The sequence below is a fragment of the Malaya genurostris genome, chromosome 2, assembly GCF_030247185.1.
Source record: "Malaya genurostris strain Urasoe2022 chromosome 2, Malgen_1.1, whole genome shotgun sequence".
In the NCBI taxonomy this organism is placed as follows: domain Eukaryota; kingdom Metazoa; phylum Arthropoda; class Insecta; order Diptera; family Culicidae; genus Malaya; species Malaya genurostris.
The window spans coordinates 256,689,272-256,710,721 of NC_080571.1; the positions used below are offsets into that span (position 1 = coordinate 256,689,272).

At 36.1% G+C, this 21,450-nt stretch overlaps 1 protein-coding gene across 2 annotated transcripts in view; it reads right to left on the reverse strand.

Annotated features, from left to right (window-relative positions):
- Positions 1-21,450, reverse strand: part of LOC131429611 (netrin receptor unc-5-like) — a 532,527-nt gene that overhangs the window by 279,652 nt on the left and 231,425 nt on the right. The gene's annotated exons all lie outside the window — the stretch shown is intronic.

A 21,450-nucleotide genomic window follows, 5' to 3' on the forward strand; every position in this document is an offset into this window, starting at 1 on the left:
TAACCATTTTTAATCACTTCACATGTTTTCGACTCACTAATCAGTCAGTATTGAACTGTTATGCCACTTAACAGTTCAACATGAACCACGAAGTAGACTAGCGTAAAGTTTCTGCTACTTGCAGAACCCTTTTTCAGGTTTGCGCCGAAGTGCAGTAATTCAACTGGTGTATCAATAAAATTAATGAAAATTGTTTGAACACTTTTTCAAAAAACTATATAGCTGTGTGAGCTCTGAAATCGTATAACCGACGCTGTTCGTTCAGTGACATGGAGTTAAATTGTCATACTGCAATATTTTTCTTGAGATCATTTGTAGCCAAGAAAAAATGGATTTTTTTTCTCCTGATGAACTAACTCATGTTATTTAAGTTTCGAATGTTTGCATGGATTACATCATCGGTTGTAAAAACGTGAGCAGCAGAGGGGGCAATTTGTCAAAATGTTGCTTGTGCATCGCGAAAATCCAAACTATTTGCTTGTTAAGTGATCGAAATTACCGAACCAACTGTCACCATACACAATAGAAATGTTTGGAGAATGTTTGGCAGAAAATGTTTGCAAAGCCGAAGTTCATAAATGTATATGACATGGCTAGTGCCACCATTCTACCGGCACTTTGAATCCTTTCAGCGCGGAACTAGAACATTGGTAGATTGGTTCAATTGGTTGATTTAGGCAACCGGCTACCAAAATCACTTAATGCTTCGTTCTATAATAATTTGTTCTGAAAGGTAGAAAAGTAAACATATTGTTATCCACCTATCTGTGCAATAAGCCCGGGTTGGCGGTTTAATGCATAGGGCGCTGGCCAGTTGTCATATGTTCGAGCAGCAACATGGATGGATTCGTAGTGTCAGTAGGATAGAAGTACTAGCCATGCAATGACTCTGTACGCTCAGAATCGACTGCTGGTCAATTGAAACAGAAAGTATTAAAACTAGTAAAATAGTTATGATGATTACTTTTGCATAATACTACTACATTAATAGTTGTATTATTTGTACAAATCGGCTTAATCATATATGAGAAAATGAAGTGAGCTCCAAGAGAAAATGAAGTGATCGCTATGTCTGGAACCTCCGGAACCGAAAACTGGATACCAGTATAGTGAAATTTCGATCATTCAACCACCGAACTACAATATGAAATTGTTCTGAGCCCAATTGACAAGAATTCCTTAATATGTTGCACCTTCGATTTAAATGCCTGTTGGAAATAAATGACGTGTCCAGTATAACCAAAAACAGCTGACCTACACGGAACGACCGAAATCAGCATTTTGGCGAAAAATTTAGTTGATTTTCTGATTTTAGGTAGTTATTTTTTGAGACAATTAAAAAAACCTACTTTTGCTAATTTAGATTTTTTATTCTCATTCCCTTAATAATAATAATAAAATATTTGTTGAAATGGCTATTTTTTTAGTTGAATTCACAAATTAAACGTGCTGTCATTTCTTAGCTAAGGCACATTTCATTTCCATTCAACTAATTATTTAGTTGAATTAGAGAAATAAAATGTTCTTTTCAACCAATATGAATGGTTGAATTGGTTTCTGCAATCTGCAGCTATATGGCGCCCTGTCACCGAAAAAACGGTAACACCGTAATGACTACTAGCCACTAGATGGCACACTACTACCGAAAAAAACTTCAGTCGCGGTTGTCTTTTCTATCTTGGCAGGTATAAATACGATGTTGTATTGGAGAAAAAGGCATAAACGAAACGTAAACTTTTTTTTGAAATATTTTTTTTTTATATATCGCTGTTTTCTTCATTCGACTTCGCGAAATCGACTCTCTCACTGAAAACTTTGAGCACTCGCAAAACAAAACCCGAATACAAGTAGTAAACCGGACGACGCAGCTCGGAAGGTTTGAAGATACAAAAAACTTCATTTGACATATACAATTAGAGTGAAACATTCGAAATTTACTTCACTGTTTCGCATAAAAACATTATTACGCACAATCGCTTCAAGTGCGCAGAAATTCTGAATAAATATAATTTCCACTAACAGTTTATGACATTTTCACATATCGGTTTAGACATTTAAATAAAAATATGTCGAACACATGCGAAAAACATCAAAACAATTTTCAAGCAGTTTCAACAAGACTGCCCTTTTTAGCTTTTTAATGGATTGTTTTGCTTTGACACTTCTCATGAGTTTTTAGCAAATAAAGTTGTTAATAAAACCAATTTAATTTTTGTGTTCTTTGTGCTGTCCTTCAGTAATGATGGTGATTGATAAATAGAAACAAATCTTCTGATTTTAATAACAAAATTAATTGTCAATGAGAATTTCGTGTTGGATTGAAATATTGCTGGTTTGTGTCCAGGATATTCGCCAAATTAAACACATTCTATAAAAATAAGAGTTTTTTTCAGCAGAGTAAATTCTTAATTTTAACTAATTTCATAGTTATTTTGGAAATTTTGTTATTAAAATTAACTAATTCAAACAATTTGGAAGCCGAATTTGGAAGATTTTTCGCAACACAACAATCAGTGCCATCAAAGAGACGGATATCAAAGAAAAACCGCCATGGTTCATTTAACATACCACGGACACCAGTACGAGAGCGAATTTCTCTGAATGACCCGTCTGAGTATCATGGCTTAGTCACTCAATCTCGTTTTGCGATGCGAATCTATACAGGCAGTGAATAATTGCGATAGAATAATTTTACTATTGCCATTTATTCTAACTATTTGCATATAACCTTTGTATAAATTGTGTCTATGAAAATGTCTGTGAATGCTCCACACAAGGGTTTTGATATATTGTAACCTAGTATGAGAATCATCAAGTCGAATCATAGATTCGATTTTCTGCGATAATTGTCAACTTGCGATTCTTTCGAGTAAATTCCACAAAACGCCGATCATTGCAAAACTGTATTTGGTAAGGTCCGAGAAATACTCAGAATATGAGGTGAAGCGAAGAAATATAGAAAAATTCTCTCACGACTCATGCATTGTAGCATCTTCTACCGGATTGAAAATGTTGTATACAATATAGAAAAATATCGAGCAGCTTCTGTCAAATTATCGGCATTCATCAACACTGCATATAACCCTGTATTTCCAGAATAGGAAGTTGGATTCAGATGAAATTTAGGAGCTATGTAAGGAACCGTAACGCCTTTCATTTGAAACTAAGTTTGTGAAAACCGGTTTAGCCATCTCCGAGAAAATTGAGTGACGATATTTTCGCTCTTTTGGTTCAATGCAATGTATAGCTCAGAAACCAGAAGTTGGATCCAAATAAAATTTAGGAAGTTTGTATGAAGCCACAAGAACTTTAATTTGAAACAGTTGCTCAGCTCGTCGAGCTGAATCGAACGGTATATGAAATTCGGCCATTCGGGTCTCGGTTGAATACACTGCTGTCACAGCGATTGCATAATCTTTCTATAAAACGTGATTAATCCACCTAGCAGTGAGATGATACCTTTTTTTATCAATCCGCATGTGTTTTTGCATGAATATTCTTCGGTGTTTAAGTTTTCATTACATTATTTTAATGACCGTCGTTTTAAGCGACAATTTGAGATTGTAATTACTCATTACTCTGTAATGTCGAAACTGGAAATACAATCGAATTTAAATCTAGAAGTGTGATAATCGATTAAACATGTCATGATATGTAAGTTCCACTTTAGAGTTTACGGTAATTTAAGGTACTTCCAGAGCCGGTATTCAGGAACCAGCATAACCCAAACCGATTCGTATGGCCATATGACGAATAAATTACAGTTTTGAGTACAACTTTGAAGCTTAATTGGATAAAATTCATTAATTTTTGTATGTATGTATAAAACTAATTAATGTCGTATATAAGTTTAATTCAATTTGAATTTTTGTTTCTGAAATTTGATTAGGCTTTTTGAGAAAACGATTGAGCTTTGAGAAACGATTTTTTACTGGAACCGGAATTCTAAAATCGGTATGGCCGAAGTCAGATAAATTCACCTGAGCAGCTGTACACTTTACATTTGTTTCAAAATATTTGTAAATCAGTGAAGACATCTTTGAAAAATCATAGCACGAATTAAATTTTTAGGTGCCTTCTGAATCGACAACTGAATACCACTAAAACTGAAAAAAGTTAATTTTTTTCATTTTTTTCTATCCAAATCTGCTAACCCGATAAACCTGATTATTTTATGTGGAATAGACATTTTTATATTAATCACCCTTTATCCCCGAAACCGGAAGTTGGATCTGACTGAAGAGCAAGATGTTTTAAAGAATCTTGAAACTTTTCATTTGCATCTTAGATGATTCTTAGATTTCATTTGAATCTTAGATCGGTTCAGCCATCTACGAGAAGAATGAGTTACACAATTTTGATTTCGTTTCATATATCATCCTGTAGTTCCGGAACCAGAGGTCGGAACCAAACATAATTCAGGAACTTTGTTTGGGAGCATACGAATTTTCGTATGACTCTGAATTTGTAGAAAAGAAATTTTCAGAGAAAATTGAATGAAATTATTTGTCACACACGCATTTGCTGATCTCGACGAACTGATTCGAATGGTATATGGATGTTATGTTCTTCCAGCATTTATTGCTGTAAGTAGTTTGAAACAATATAATTAAAAAAAAATCTGCCATCATTTGGTTCATATATGTCATATTCGAACGATTATGTTTCCAAAAACGAGCCGTGCTAAAATCGGTCCGAGACAAATTGTCAAGAAAAAGGATGCTGTACACAGTCTTTTTGGTGCTTAGAAACAATTGTATGTAACAGAATAAAAAATCGTGTTTTCCGTTGCTCCCAAGCATTGCTTTGTCATACAGCGCTCAAAACTCCTACTGCTGGAATAGGGGGAAAAGTCGTTCACACAAAAATTTCGATATCTCCGTTAAAAATGGACGGATTTTAACAATCTATGGCTTGTTGAATAGGTATTATCGTGCGGAATCTAAGTCTGAAAACATATTCTGTTTTCAAGGTCAATTGTGACAGATACTGTCAAAAAACTGAAAATTTTGACATAAAACTTCGAATAACTCAAAAAGTAAACATCCGATCTCAAAACCATTGAATAGCGTTTTGGGTGACGGGGAGACCTTTCATTTGCGACTAGTTTGATCAAAATCGGTCCAGCCATCTCTGAGATCTCGACCTCTTAGTTGACAACACACATACAGACACACACACATACACACACACACACACACACACACACACACACAGACATTTGCTCAGTTCGTCGAGCTGAATCGATTGGTATATGTCATTCGGCCCTCCGGGCCTCGGAAAAATTTGCGAAAGTTTGAGCGAATTCTATACCTATTTTTTATATATATAAAAAAAGGTAAAAAAAAAGGCAAAAATTAAAATGAATTGTGTGCTGTTAAATTTTGCAAAAATCATTATGATAAATGAATTTAACGATGCATAACCGGTATTAGATTTATCGGTTTCCTAAAAAATGCAAACGTAAGAGAGAAATGGAATAAATTTCAATAACTTAATTAAAAATCACGAAAATGTTTTTTTTATTTTTATTTATTTATTTATTTATTTCGTCAAGCAAATGTAGACTACATATAAATTGTTTACAATGTTCACTTACATACTACGCATTATTTCTACGACAAAGCTGAGATTTGATTTGATTTTTTGACATAGTAAGGTCAAGATGTTCGCAGTATTGATTGTAATGGCGCATTATTCGATTGACTGGACTGTATTTTGCATAATTTGTTCTAGTGTTTCTTTCTAAAAATAATTTCCTGGTTCGTAATTGACGGCTAGGTGTATAAAAATTTAGTTGCGATAATAAAGAAGGTGATTGAATGCGTTGAGAAATAATGTCGCTGATAAAATAAAGCATTGCAAGGTCGCGGCGTTCTTTAAGTGTTTGTATATTGATGAGCATGCAACGTGCTTCATATGATGGTAGAGGAAATGCTGTCCAGTTTAATTTACGAAGTGCATATAAAAGAAATTGTTTTTGAATAGATTCGATGCGTTCTTCGTGAATAATATTATATGGATTCCATACTAGGCTGCAATATTCCAAAATAGGTCTGACATATGTAGTGTATAATAATTTTATTGTGTATGGGTCCTGAAAGTTATGACTGAAGCGTTTAATAAAGCCCAGCATGCTATTTGCTTTATTGATTATGGTATTGTAGTGTTCCACAAAAGTGAGCTTGGAGTCTAAGATTACGCCTAAATCTCTTACAATTTTACATTTTTCTACAAGTTGATTTCCTAGATGTATGTTTGTGGGTATAGTTTCATTTTTCCTACTGAAAGTTATTGAGTTACATTTTTTTACATTAAGTTGGAGTAGACTTTTGCAGCACCAAATGTAGAATAGATTGATTTCGTTCTTGAATATTACAGCGTCGTTGATATTTTTTATTTCCATGAAGAGTTTCATGTCGTCTGCATATATAAGCACTTTCAAATTTTTGAGTATGAAGGAAATGTCGTTTATATGTAAAATGAAAAGGAGAGGCCCTAAGTGAGAACCCTGAGGTACGCCAGATGTTACATTAATTGGTTCAGACAGAATGTTTTGGAAGCGGACTACCTGTACACGATTCGTTAAGTATGATTTGAGCCATTCAAGAAGAGTATGTTTTATGCCATATTTTTGTAGTTTGTGTAGAAGTAAAGGTATGTCAATACGGTCGAAGGCTTTGCTAAAGTCAGTGTAAAGAGTTTCTACGTAGTTGCCGGCGTCCATTGCATTCAGTGTGAATGTCATAAATTCTAAGAGATTTGTTGTAGTTGAGCGGCCTTTAAAAAAGCCATGTTGTTTGTTTGTTATTACATTTTTAAGTTGATGAAAAAGTTTTTCGTTTACAATTTTTTCAAATAATTTTGGAATGCATGAGATAATGGCTATTCCACGGTAGTTCCGAATGTTAGATTTTGCACCAGATTTAAATATTGGTACAAGAAAGGAAGATTTCCATGCTTGGGAAAAGTACATTTATTAAGCGATAAGTTAAAAAGTAGTTGTAGTGGTAGTGTAAGTTCTTCAGCAAGATTTTTTAAAAATATTGGTGGTATACTGTCAGGTCCAGGCCCTTTTGAGGCGTCTAAGTTTTTCAGTGCTGTCGAAATGTCATGTTCTGATAGATAATTTACAGAGATGGAGCTAGAAAATGCAGGTATGAAAGAGAAGTATTCACGGTCACGGTCAGTTTCTGAATAAGATGTATATACTTCTTGGAAAAAATTTGCAAATTGATTGCAGATTTCTGTACTATTTTTCCCTACATGTTCGTCGAGGTGCATTTGAGATGGCAAATTGTTGCTTTTTAGTTTAGTTTTTGTGTAGTTAAAAAAGTTCTTAGGGCAAGTCTTTATTTCGTTTTCAATTTTGTGGTTGTATTCTTCGTGTGCTGTGTTAATGGCTATTTTGAGTTGATTGCATAGATTTAAGTAATTTTGAAGATGAGCGTCACTTTTTTCTTGTTTGTAAGTTTTGTGTGCTTTTTGTTTCCTATTTTTCAAATGTTTTAGTTGTGAATTGAACCATACAGGTAACTTGCTGTTATGATTTTTTCTTCTTCTTTTCATGGGCAAAGTTTCGGATAATATTTTGTTTATAATGTGATAGAATTTGTTTACTTCGACGTCGACATTTCCTTCTGTACTCAGTATGTTCCGCCAATTTATTATACTTAGTCTACACTTGACTTCTTCAAAGTCAATTTTATTGTATTCCGGCACTTCCTCATATTCCAAGTCGTAGGGAAGGGATGCATTGTGTGTAAATAATGAATATTCAATTGCGGTGTGAAATGCTTCATTTTTCCATAATGGCAGGTTTGATGCATTCACACAAAAGTCTTCTGTGCAATTTGTGAAAAGAAGGTCTAAATATGCATTTTGTTGATTTTTTACGGAGTTTACTTGATGTAGGCCAAAATTAGAAATTTTGTCGAAAAAGTAGTGCAATGTTTCGTTTTCTCCAACGACTGGGAGTAAGATTGATTCATTTTCAATGTCAGAAATGAAGTCCGCATTACGTTGATTGAAGTCGCCAAAAATATGTAGCTTTACTTCGGGTTCCATATTCGAAATAATTGTGTCTAAAGAATGAAAGAATAATTCAAAAGAGAATTTGTTCGCATTTTCGGGTGGGAAGTAGACAGAGCAGTAAATATGTTCTTCTCCCAATATTGAGACTTTGGCCCATACATGCTCAAATTCTTTATATTTAGGAGTAATAATTTCTTCAGAAGTAAAGCAAGAGTTTATGGCTATGAGGACTCCACCTCCAGATTTTTTCTGACAGAGAGATAAATTTCGGTCGTGCCGGAATACGTTAAAATTATTTCCAAATACTTCTTCGCTTCTAACACTTTCATCCCAGCTGCTTTCAGTTCCAAGGATTACGTCGAAAGAGGAGGTTATTAAATTTTGATGAATTTCTTTCATTTTGGCCGGGCTTTTCATGCGGTTGAAATTTTGGCAATAGACCAAAATTTCAGTCACATTTTGTCTATGAAGCGAAGAAGTTTTTGAGAATTCTGAAATACTTACATTACTAATTCCTGTTTCTATTCCTTCGTCAGAGGGCGTCGTTATTTCCGAAAATTCGGCCTTGTAAAATTGTGTTCGGCTTCCCGGATTAGTTGGAGTCGGCGGATGTGTTCACTTGTCAAAAATTTCCCATAAGAGTCCAGATCGGCCTGCGCTTCCTTAGGTTTCATTCCATATTCCTGATGCACTTCGATGAAGATTCGTAGAAGGTGGTCAGGTGTTGTTGGAAGGCCTTCTGATGCTAATAGCATTTTTATACTAGTTGGTGTCATACCCTCGATGCATACTGTAGGTTGTTGATTTTTCATGTATGACAAATACAGACGGACGACGTGCATTATTTTCGGGTCACGAAGTCTTGCTTTCAAGAAGCGTTCGTCGCCATTTGCAGATTGTGAAGTAAGACGTACAATTGGAGGACGCATTGGATCAATTTCGAATTGGCTGTCTGTACTCATGTCATGTGATACTGTAGATGTATTTACATTCTGTGGTATTGAAGATGTGTTCACATAGTTAGTGGATGGTGCAGCTTCGATGTCATTACTTCCTAAGACCGAAGTAGTGTTGTTTTGAATACTTCTTGTTCCTTTGTAAGGGTTGATGGTTTCACCTTTTTGAAAATTTATGAATTTTGAGGCAATATCTGCACCTGGATTCCCGGAGAATTGAACCCGTGCAGCTGCTAGTAGGTCTTTGTCCAAGGGTAAGGTATATTGTAATGACATATTATTGTTATTGTTGTGGCAGGTATTGTTACTATTAGTGTTCAAGTTGCTGTTGTAGTGCACATTATTGTCGTTGTTGTTGTTGTTGCTGCTGCTGTTGTTGTTGCTGTTGTTGTTGTTGTTGTTGTTGTTGTCGTGTTTGCTGTTGTTGGTGTAGTTGTTGTTTTTACTGCGTATACTGTAATTTGTATTATTTTGTTGTTTCCGCTTCCGATGTTTTCGTCTGAGGTTTGCTTTTTCAGCTTGTTTTTCTTGCAGCCGTCGAGTGCGCTGTTTCTTGTCATACTCACTCCAGTCTCGTTTCCAGATTTTTTTACTTCCAATTAAGCGCCAGCCACTGTCGCATGTTTGAATTTCCTTCTCTTTGAGTTCTTCAGCTAGAGACTTAGGTTTGGTATTTTGGTCTTTGGTTCCGATACTGGAGATTGAAGTCGATATTGCTTTGACTTCATCTCTCAATTCTTCCAGAATAGTGTTAGGTATTATTGCGGGGACTTCAGATTTGGTAGGTCGTAAGAATTTTTCTTCGAGGCGAAGAAGCCGTTCGCTCATTTCCTTGATGTGCTGGTCATTGACTTTACTAAAATCGCTAACGTTTTTTATGGCACTGTGTAACGAGGCCTCGAATGACTGCATGCGCTGACCTACTTTACCGCAAATGTTGTGGTCGTTTCTGCTGATACTGGACAATGACTGCTTCACGTCGATGAGCAAGCGCTCGACACTGTCGAATATTTCCAGGTAATGGGTTTTCATGTCTGCAGTGGTCCGGTGATACGTTTCCGTTTGATTTTTTGTGTGCTTTAGAAGTTGCTCCTGTAGATGAAGTAGTTTTAGAGTTTCAGCTCCTGTCCTTATTAAATGTTGACAGTCGGCACACACTGGTACCATAAATGCCATAATAAAATTTTCTTGATGCCGCTGCACGCCGATGCAGGCTGAATGGTACGATTTTTCACAGAATTCGCATTTCCAAAGGAAGCGATCGTCAATATTAACACACGATTTTACACCGCACTTCATTATTCTAGATAAAATTTGTCCGAAAGGCTATGAAAAAAGCCCGCGCGCGACGTAGACTACGCGTCAAAGAATAAATAAATATAAATTACTTGCGGAGCGCTCGAAAAAGCGAACCGCGCCCGATGACTGTTCGAGGCGAAAAAAGATGTGTATCGTTAGTATTAAAAAAAAATAATTTAATTTTTTTTCAACTTTAAAAATTTATGAATTTTAACTCCATTTTAATTGATTTATATATCGCATCCGAAGGAAAATAAGTAATGTTGGCCCAGAAGCTATTCAAGTTTACGATTCTGTTCTGAATTCGTGCCTGACATAACCCTGAATAGGCTTGTGTTTGTAAAATGTTCCGTGCACGTAGGGTGGTTGATAATTAATGTGATATAAACAGGTGGGGCAGACCACATGGCTTGCTTGCGTTGGTAACCAAAAATTTGTAAATAGTTCGGTATGACGAAATACATGAAAAATAAACATGCTTTGATTCAATGCCAACTAGTCCGAACGATGTGACGAAAGCAAGCACGTGGTTCTTATTTTTACTTGGCTTGCTGAAGCAATGTAAATTTCTCTAACACAAAACAGTTGTGTTTGCCCCACCTGTTTCTACCACATTGGTTGATAATAGGATCAATAGTGGTGATGTATTCGAAATTTATCCGACAATACCGTGATGGTGGAGTAATATTGTCAATAGAAGCAGCAAATGCTGTGATTAATAATTGTTATAATGATAATCAAAACATAAATGGAAAACAATCGTACACCATAATATGTAGCTGATTATAAAGTAGTAGCCAATTTAGCTTAAATATCACATGCAGAAGGAACAGGGGCGTAGGTTATCGCTACGCCAATTCAAACGCTGCGCTTGCTGTGTGCGTTAAGACATGCAACATGCTGCACTCCTGTTATTTCTATAAATAAAATTCTTGCTAAATAGCGTTGTATTGGATTTAATCTAAATGGTGCAGTGTAATCAACCAGCTGGAATTAAAACAACATTTCATCGTTATAATCAGCATTTTGAATGTGTAAAACAACATATTGTTGTTCATATTGACCACCCTACGTGCATCGAAAAAATATTGTAGTCATTATTTCTCTGCTGCTAATTTATTCAGCAGAGATTTTTTTTTATTGATGGAAATATAATAATTAAATCTTGCACGAATCACATCGGTATCGAACTGAAGCGTAGTGGAAATCCAGCATCCAAATATCATCGGAGACTCCTCTCCCTTTCAATTTTCTCTGCAGCGATATTTCTGTGGGTGAAAAGTTCCGCCGTCGTAAAAAAACACTTGTAAACTTCGAGGTTCAGAGTTTTGTGGATGCTTGTTTAATGAATGAAAATCTCGGAAGTGATTTTTTTCAGTAACTAAGTTTTTTTTTGGAAAATTTAATGAACTGATTTTTTCACGAGTGATAATGAAATGATATTTGTCTGATCATGGTTTTCCCTACACTGCAGTGACGATTTTGGTCACTTGCAATGCAGGTGTTTTTTGCTACAGAAGATAAATACTAATATTTTTGTTGACAGCAAGCCTGTTGCGAACTTGCAACGAGATACACAAGTTACAGGTTTCCGATTTCTTGAACTGGCTTTATTTCAAGGTAACAACTTTCTGTGACGACAACACCGCCGTTCAAAAATCCTTTTCGAGAGACAAATGCAATTCTGTATCTGTATTGATAATAACGTAATTGCATTCTCTTAACTCTAATGAATATAAATTCCAGCGTGAATTTAGACTCACGTTTATTATCTCTAATGTGCGTACTTCTTTATGTTTGTTTCATAAACCGGTAATAGATATGTTATAAGATTGATTATATTTTAGGTTAGGTTTATAATTATCAATTCGTCGATGTTTATCTTGGTTTGCTTTAATCCACAGGTTGTTTTTTTTAACTATTCAAACAGCAGGTAGGTAGCTAAAATTGATTCGTTTAGAAATTATGTTGACAACAAAATTGTTTCGCTGGCTGACAAATCTGTAAACTTGAGTTCATCACTTCTTTACTTTTAAAACTAAAATAATAAATTATTTTAAAGCCGTTACAATAAAATTTACGAATTCGTTAGTTTTTTAGTAATTTTAACTAGTGTAAAATTCTCTAAATTTCTGTTTGAGCTGTTAGTAGAATATTCTCACACGCAACAACAGTACTATTAGTAAAATTCTCTTTTAAGTATTGATGAAATAATATTTAACAAAGGAATGCCAAGATTTACCACGGCTTGCATAAAAAGGTTTTTAATAATCGTTTTGTTTGTTTTTTACTTTTGACACTTTTCATCTCTCTCTCTCTTATATTAGTCTTATATCAGTGATAATCGATTTATGTACCCTTCATACGGTAAAAACAGCTGCTCGATATTGCAATGATTAAGGCCGGTTAACACGAGGTAAAAAATAAAACAATGCATTTCGTTGGTTGGATATGTGGTGAGTTGCAACAAGAAGTTACGACAAAGCCTCTAGATAGCACAATACTAAATTTCATGACAATCTATCCACCTATAACAGCTGATCGTGTCAGATGGGTTCTAGTTTTCATCAAACTATGGAAAAAGACGCCCAGCGCATAAAGTTACATGAAAGCAACGGTGAAATTGAACTATTTTCAGTACGGATTGGTTCACCCCCGGCGACTATTATGTATTTCCAAACCTGAAAAAGGTTTTTCCAGGGAAAAAAAAATTTCGTCGAATGCTGTGGTCATTGCAGAAACGGAAGCAAGTCCATGAAAAATTGTTTTTTTAAGGGGCATCAAAATGTTGGAGAACAGTTCGTGCTTGCATGTCATCAGACACAGTCGACAATTGCTTACGGTCGAGACGATAGAAACAAAGACAATACAGTGAAGTGAACAATAGATTGTACGAAATGGGCAAATACGATTTAACAAAGCCTGAAACTTGGCCTACAAGGCCAAATTCAATTTGTATTGATTTCAAGCGCTGCAAAGTTAGACCAGCAGCAACCGAAATTGAAATCTTGCTTAAGGAACGAATGCATCTAAACGTTACTGATGTAAGTGAGATTCAATTCAACAAGGCGTCTAACTGTGTGTACATTATGTTCAAACGTGAAAAAGATGAAATTGCATTTGCTTCGGTTGATAACGGTGTGCACAGTGTTGATCATGATAATGTTAAATATAAAATCCCTGTGTACATGGTGGACAATGCCATAGAAGTACGCGTGCATGACCTTCTCCCGCAGACCAGGAATGAGTTCGTTCGGGAAAGTATGTCGCAGTACGGTGAAGTTCTTTCCGTCGAAAGGGAAGTATGGCGGAATTTTTTTCCGGGTATCCGGAATGGCGTGCGAGTGGTACGTATGCAACTACGTAAAGCAATTCCATCGTACATCATTTGTGATCAAGACGGGATACATCCGTGTAAAACACTGATTACGTATGAAAATCAACTGGTTACATGTCAGTTTTGTGAACAACCTGCACACTACGGCAAACCTTGCACTGAAACTGGAAAAAGGACATCTTCAAACAAAAATAAGGACAACCGCCCAACAACGGAAACTAGTGAGCGCAGTACTCCTGTTGTACCATCAAACCCACCAACAACTGCAATTAATGCACAACAAGGCGCGTCTACAGCAACTAACAACCAACCCAAGAATGCGAATTACAAGGAAAACAAAGAAAAAACGGAAACCAACAACGATACCACCGATGCGGCAATGGAGGCAATGCGGCGAGACGAGCCACGAACAAAGTGCCCCTCACTCATCGCAAGATAAAAATGGAAGCTCCTCTCCCCCTAGGAAAAGGGTGACAACGAGGTCCAACGGTAAAAAAATTATTTTATCTAATAAAAACATGGCTCATTCGGCCACGTAAAGCTTGTACGCAAATTGGCCTGAATAGAAAAAAATTTATAGAAAAAAAAAAATTTTGGAGGACGGATGGGTCAGGTGTATCGTTCTAGATTGAAATAATACTGCAGAATAAAGAAGTTTTCACGGTAAAAAATAGACTGTTTCTTTGTTAGGTCCGGGACTTCTCATTCCATGTTTCACTTGAAACATTGATTTTGATAAAATGGAAATTATGGAAGCTTTTCAAAAAATGTGGACAAAATATTCACGCAACAAAAAACACATACGGTTGATAAAACGGAATAATTATTGCTATTAATGCACAGAAAAAAATAATGAATTTTACAGGTGACAGAATTCTACAAACGATATAATTCACAACTACTAAATTTTTAAAATGACGCAATATTCCATTCGCACAGAATTTTACATGGTTTGCACTCGGCTACCAAGTGCCGCTGTATGGATTTATATTTATCAATTATTCACTGAACAGATATGAGCTCTGCGGTCCAGTCGAGTAACCGATGTGCTTGTGATCTGATGTTTCTCGGTTCAAGTCGCGCTGCTGCTATCGATTTTTTGTTTTTTATTTCATTCGAATTCAAGACGAGTAATTTTCAAATCACACAATTTTCCATATTCTTGAATATAAATTTGTATGAAATACGACGCTCCATTTATGTGCATCTTATAAGATGTAAAATCACAAGATTTTTTCGAACTGTGTGTCTTTTATTTGTCATTTACTTCAACCTTTTGGTCGTTCCACGGGTAAGAAAAGGAAACATTTTGCTAGGTAGATTAAGTATGTTATTAATATATTCACTAATCCTTTTTGTCGAACTGTTTCTTGGTACTCGGTTACATGAGGAATCAGTTGCATTAACTTAATTCCAAAAAATGAATATTTCAGAAGAATCTTATTACGCTGATTTTTGAATAAAAACGTAAGATAATTTTTCTTCAAGCAATAACGCAAAATACGTTCTCGTTTCTGCACTAATGCCAACATTTCCATTTATAATTCGATTGCTTAAGCAATTCGAAACGAACAAAACAAAAACACTCCAAATGACTTTGCCCTGATTTCAACGCTCCTCAGCCGCAGAAACGCGAATTTATTTGCCATTCTCAAGATCTGTCAAGTACCTACCTCTCTCCTTCCCAAAAATATATCCTGAAGCACTTCGCGTAATTGTTTGATTAAACACACTCCGATGCACGCGAATCGTCCGAAAAGACGAAAACAACAAAGCAAAATCAATTTGACTGTGAAAGGGAACGATTTTGTCATGGTCAATAGAAGCGGTTACGAAACGATTAACTCCACACACAAACACACACACATACGTACGCACGCATGGACCGCTGCTCCTTCCTGCCATTTATCTGACCGATCGAGGATAAGGAAACTGGCGCGGGGAATGGGTTCATCATCAAACAACGATTCGATACAGTTTAAAATTGAACTGCCGCGGCTTTGGCCGTTGTTCGCCTGCTCTTCGTAACGCTTCTCAATCGTAACGACGCGAATGAATTGCCTAGCCTCGGTGTGGTCAATCTTTTGAACTTCAGACATCGCCACGAGAGAAGCAGATGCGGGTTTTGGAATCCAGTAATAGAATGTAAATATTTGGACAGATATTTGAAAAAACTGACGGGGTAAATATTGGCCTGGGAAGTTGAAATTGTTGCGTGAATTTTTTTTCTGGTATTTGTGGAAGTTATGCGAATACCTACGACTTGAAGATTTCAACTTAGGATGTTTACGTCAAATGAGTTCAGAACAGAACTACAAAGGAGCTAATATTTGGGTTAGATTATGAATTCAGTTTGGTTGTTTTGGTCACGTCAAGAGAGCTTTTCCTCCTCAGGTCTGCTTTGAGGTTGTCAGTAACTGTTTGTTTGTACATATCTCAAGTTACCTTGAAGTGGTTGACTGTGGCTTTCGTGTATTGTTTACCTTCGACACTCGACAGAGGGTTTCAGCTGAAAACCACGGTTGTCTACCAACATTTGTATAACCATTTCATTCTTCGACCGGATTACCAAACCAACAATCAATTCAAACACAATCATAAATCATAATTTACATGTTAATGCTAATCCTTCTGGGACAGTCATAGAATAATCTGACAATCTCGATACGTTTAAAGCTTTATATTTAAATTTGTATTTCTCGTCGCTTCCCGTCGCCACTTCAGAAGCGTGTCTCAAAACATCGATAAGAATCTCCCGTCTCACTTCGCTGGTCTGGTTTTCCCTTTATATGCAAATTGCCCATTCGGTCGCATCACCACCCGGCTACGGCTCACCAGCTGGTTGGCCACAGACCGTGAATGCATCCCAGGCAACGGGATCAACGAGTTTCGCTGTCAGATCTGCTAGATCATTGTCATGCTTTTATTCCAGTTTTGTCACATCGTTTGTTATTGGCTTGCGTTTGTGGTTAGTTGTTGTTCATACTGTCGATTTGGACTGCCAGCCCGGGCAGCAGCCATGAATCACAATAGTGTACCGTTTTCTTAGGTTTCTTCCTGGACCGGTCCTGGCGCGACCGATGCCATCGCGGAGGCGAAGTGGCGACGACACAGGACAACGCTTCAAGTATCATTTATTTATTTTTTTTCGTAATTTTCATTCTTCTTTTGTCGGGTACATTATATCTAAATTTTCGTCTCGAACAAAGCTGAACAAGGCAAATAAAAGGACATTCAGAGAAGAACATGAAAACTATGCTGATATTTTATTCATAGATTTTGTTTTGTTTCCTGTGCCAGAGCTGTGATTGTGGTGGTTGTGCCCCCTTAGATAATGCCTTCACAATTGTTAGTCTTTCACGTCTTTATTTCTCGAGTGTTTTGTTTTTTTTTGTTCTAGGTTGGACATCCTATACAGAGGGATTCGGTCTGGTATTCGTTTTGAAACAATTTCTTTCGGTTTCTTGGGTAAGAAAATTGAATTAGAATTGCTCCCTCTCTCTGGGCTGTTGAGTCGGGCAAAGGAAGCAACTTCGGAGAGCAGCTGCGATCCATTAAAATAATCAGGGATGTGATGTGAAACGAATATAAGAAGAACAGTTGCCTCCAGACGGCGTAGTTTGTTACCGATCTAATTGTTTTTCTTTTTCAGATTGAATTCAATTTAGATTTGCCAACTCACTGTCGTTCATATTTTATTAATCTTGTGTTCTAAGTGAAAAATCATATCTAAAACTGTAAATTTTGTTCATAATGTTATCGGGACTTTAGCAATGCTGATGCTGAGTCTACGTTATTGAAACATTGTACACGATGAAATTGTAGATTTTAACATTTGCTGAACAGTTTCATTCTAATCGCCTGATGGGTCACCCTAATGCGGGAATAATTGTCAAGTTAAATACAACGTAGAACTCGCGGAAATATTAGGCCGTAGATTATTGAAATAGTTTGGACTACGTAGTTTCTAACTTTACTGACTGAGATATTTTTTTTTTTGCAAATTTCACACATCGAGAGCGTTCCAAAATTACATAAGATTTCAATAATTAAATTCATTACATTAAAAATAAAATGTTATGAGATTGATATTAATTTCATAACGTTTTTCACAAGAATAATTTTAAAATAGTGAAAAAATACGTCAATAAACAAAACCCAACAATCAAATGAATCTAAAACACCCCTTCCCATATTTGGACGTTGGACCAAAAATAAACTCAAGATTGAATAAACGGTGATTTTATACATTTCATCAAAATACGACCCCTCGATGACATCGCTTCAATGTACATTGAACTGTAGCTTTTCATTTGAATGTTGTTTAGCAAAAATTTCTCAGAACTGTTGTTTTTTAATAAACTTTTTTGTGTTTACTATTTGTAATAATTATAGGAACGTACACCGAAACCTCCATTTACAAACTAAACGGCAATTCATAAATCATAAAAAAAAGTTTACGTAATTTAGAATTCATTTCGTAAACAAAGTTCGGGCGGTGAATGTTTTAAAACCTAATGACATGAATATTGCCCTGATCTCCTATGATTGGTCAATTTCGACATCCATCGTCGCAATTTTTGTTCTCATCCATTTTTACGAGTCCCTCATGCTAGAACTAACTAAGGATATAATGAACCGTTTCTCAGTATGTGCTCTCAGGTCTTTGATTTTCATCTCTCGCGAACTGCGATAGAACGATTATTCAATGATTATTTAAGGGGGGGAGGGGGGGGGGTGGTGTCTAAACGATGAAAAAAATCATCATTTTTGCATTTTTTTCCAGAATTATCGTTCAACAAAATAAATTCAAATTTTTGTTTTGCGATAAAAAGCATCATTCGAACAATATTTTGCAATTTTTTCGTGGAAAAATATTGAGAAATAAGTCGGTGAAGAGATATTTTTGAGGACGCTTCTTAAAAATCATGATTTGCGGTGTCCACTGTATCTCAGCGCAGACTAATCAGAAGTGAACAAATGAACGCAGCATAGTTAGATAAGAAGTTTTTCTAGACCCCAACGTTTCTGTTTGATTTTTTTTTAATTTTTTAAATTTTTGGTGGTTGTTCAACGTGAAAACTACGATTTTTCACGAAAAAATCCACCACTTTATAGCTGTTAAACTTCCCAAAAGTAACAAACAACGAAAATGAAAATGTTGGGGTCTGGTTTTATGTAGAAAGTGTGTGCAAAATTTGAAAAAAATTGGTGCAGTAGTTTTTGAATGACGTTGGACACGGACTTTCAAAACCTGCTTTCGAGGAAAACGCGTTTAAAGGTTTTTGTCTATAAAATCGAAGGAAACAATTTATTACCCCAGGAAGCCCGTATGGTTCAACATTTTCAAAAAATCATATTTTTTCTTTTATAATTTATTATAACGAAACATTTCAAGAATGTTTTGTCAACTTTTTAAGTCAATCGAAGTAGAAGTCTTAGGCCTGTGCACCGAGCTCTTGCTTCTTCGTAGAATGAGATAATTGAAAATTTCACAGAAAATTCTTCAAATGTTTTACTATAAGAAAATATAAAGAAAATAATAAATGGTTTTTAAAAAGTGTTAGACCCTAACCGCCCCCCTCTTAACTATTCAGTAAATAAGTGTTCACCATCTTCATTGGAAATTAATCATATTTGCTCGCCGAAACTAACCCGTTCGTCCCTCCGCTCATTTTCTCCGTCTTCCACAATCTAATTAGATCTACATACCTGTTCTAACCCCGTCGTTCGCCTACGCTCACTCACTGTCCCCTCAACTAACCTTCTTCTTCCAACTTCCTAGCCACTTTTCACTTCTATCTCGACTTTTAGGGAAGCTGCTCTGTAATGCTTGGTGTCATCAACTAGTTATAGGGTTGGTGGTTTAGCTTCAATTGTTAGATTTAACCAAAATGTAAACCTAAATGTGTCTGAAGGATCATTGTAATGTTGATACAAAAGATGAGGAGGTTATATGCCTGCTGGAGATTGCTATATAAGGAGTGTATCGAAAATAAGCTATCCACATACATTTGTGTTGTACGCATGTATTTGTGATGTTTTTTTATGCTCAGATCGCAGCTTTCGATTCTTTACTTGTTTGTGCGGTTGAAATTCTGCGTTTTCAAAATGTCGCGTATTGAAAAGGAAGTGGAAATTAAAGTTCTGGACACATGGCTAAGTGAGAAGGGTATTACTATGTGAAAATTGGCGAAGCGGTTTGAAATTCATCATGCCAGTGTTAAAAACATAATCAATAAGTTTGGGGAACATTATTCTTAGGATAAGCTTCCAGGAAGAGGCAAAAACCCGATTCTTCCAACCCGAAACTGGACAAGAAAGTGGTATCTCTAATCATGAAGAACAAATCAATGGCAATACGTTATTTTGCCAAAACAGCAGGAACGAGTGTCGGAATGGTCCAGCGTATCAAGAGGCGAAATCACCTAAAGACCTACAAGAAGCAGAAAATCTCGGAACAAAGTGTAAAACAGAATAAGCAAGCAGCAACAAGGGCCCGGAAATTGTATTCGCGTCTTTTGCAGTGTCCGGATGCATGCGTTTTGATGGACGATGTAACTTATGTAAAAGAGGACTCAAAAACCCTTCCAGGTCCACAATACTTTACTGTCGTCGTTGGGGAGGATGTGAGCGATGCGGACAGGTCGATTTAAGCGGAGAAACTCGGTTGAAAGGTACTGGTATGGCAAGCAATATGTTCCTGTGGTTTGAAGTCAACCATTTTTGACACTACCGGAACTATAAATGCAGAAATCTATCGATCTGAGTGTTTCCAGAAGAGATTGCTGCCTTTATATAAGAAGCATAGTACACCTCTACTGTTTTGGCTGGATTTGACGTCGGCTCACCATGCCAAAACCACTCTCAATTGGCTTCGACTCATGGAACGTTACTGGGAAATCGTGAAGAGGGTCTTCAAGAAGACTGATTAGGCAGCTGGAAACATGCAGGAGTTCAAAAAAATTTGGGCTCAAGCGTCCAAAAAATGCGATGCAACACTTGTCCGGAACTTGATGAAAAGCGTTCGATCAAAAGTTCGAAAATTCGTGAAGGAATAACTTAAATTTCATTCGGTTTCCATTATGCTCCAGTTTAATCTCGTAAAATAAAGAATCAATTTTTAGTTTTAATAAAATATAGTTTTTTATCATAATTTGAAAGAAAAATGTGTGGATAGCTTATTTTCGATACACTCCTTATCATATTCTTCGGGCTTTTCCCTGCTCCCCAAATATGCAAATAAATCAACAAATATTTTCGGGATGGATTTGTTGAGTAGGACCCGGAAAACAATCGTTCCAAAATCCAAGATGACGACTTCCGGTTTATTGATTTTTTTTTGAAAACCCTTACAATGTGGGTATTTTTGGAACGGATTTGAAGTGTAGGTACCTGAAAATGATGTTTGAGATCCGAAATCGAAGATGGCGATTTCCGGACTTTGAAACCTTTATAATATAAGTATTTTCGGAATACACTATGTTTAGGGTCGTTCCGAAATCTAAGATGGCGACTTCCGGTTTGTTGATATTCCTGAAAAATATTTACAATATGAGTATTTTCGGAACGGATTTGAATATTAGATGCTGGAAAATTATATTTTGGGTCGTTTCGAAACCCAAGATTTAAAGTTCTCAATAAATATCCATAAATCGGACTTCACAATATTGGGCTCAAACATCGTTTTCTGATATCTAATCGTCAAATCCGTTCCAAAAAAAACCCTTACTGTAAGGCATTTCAAGGAATATATTCAACCCGGAAAACTGTGTTCTCTCGTCTAATCATCAAATTCATTCAAAAAGTAGGGGTTTTCAATGA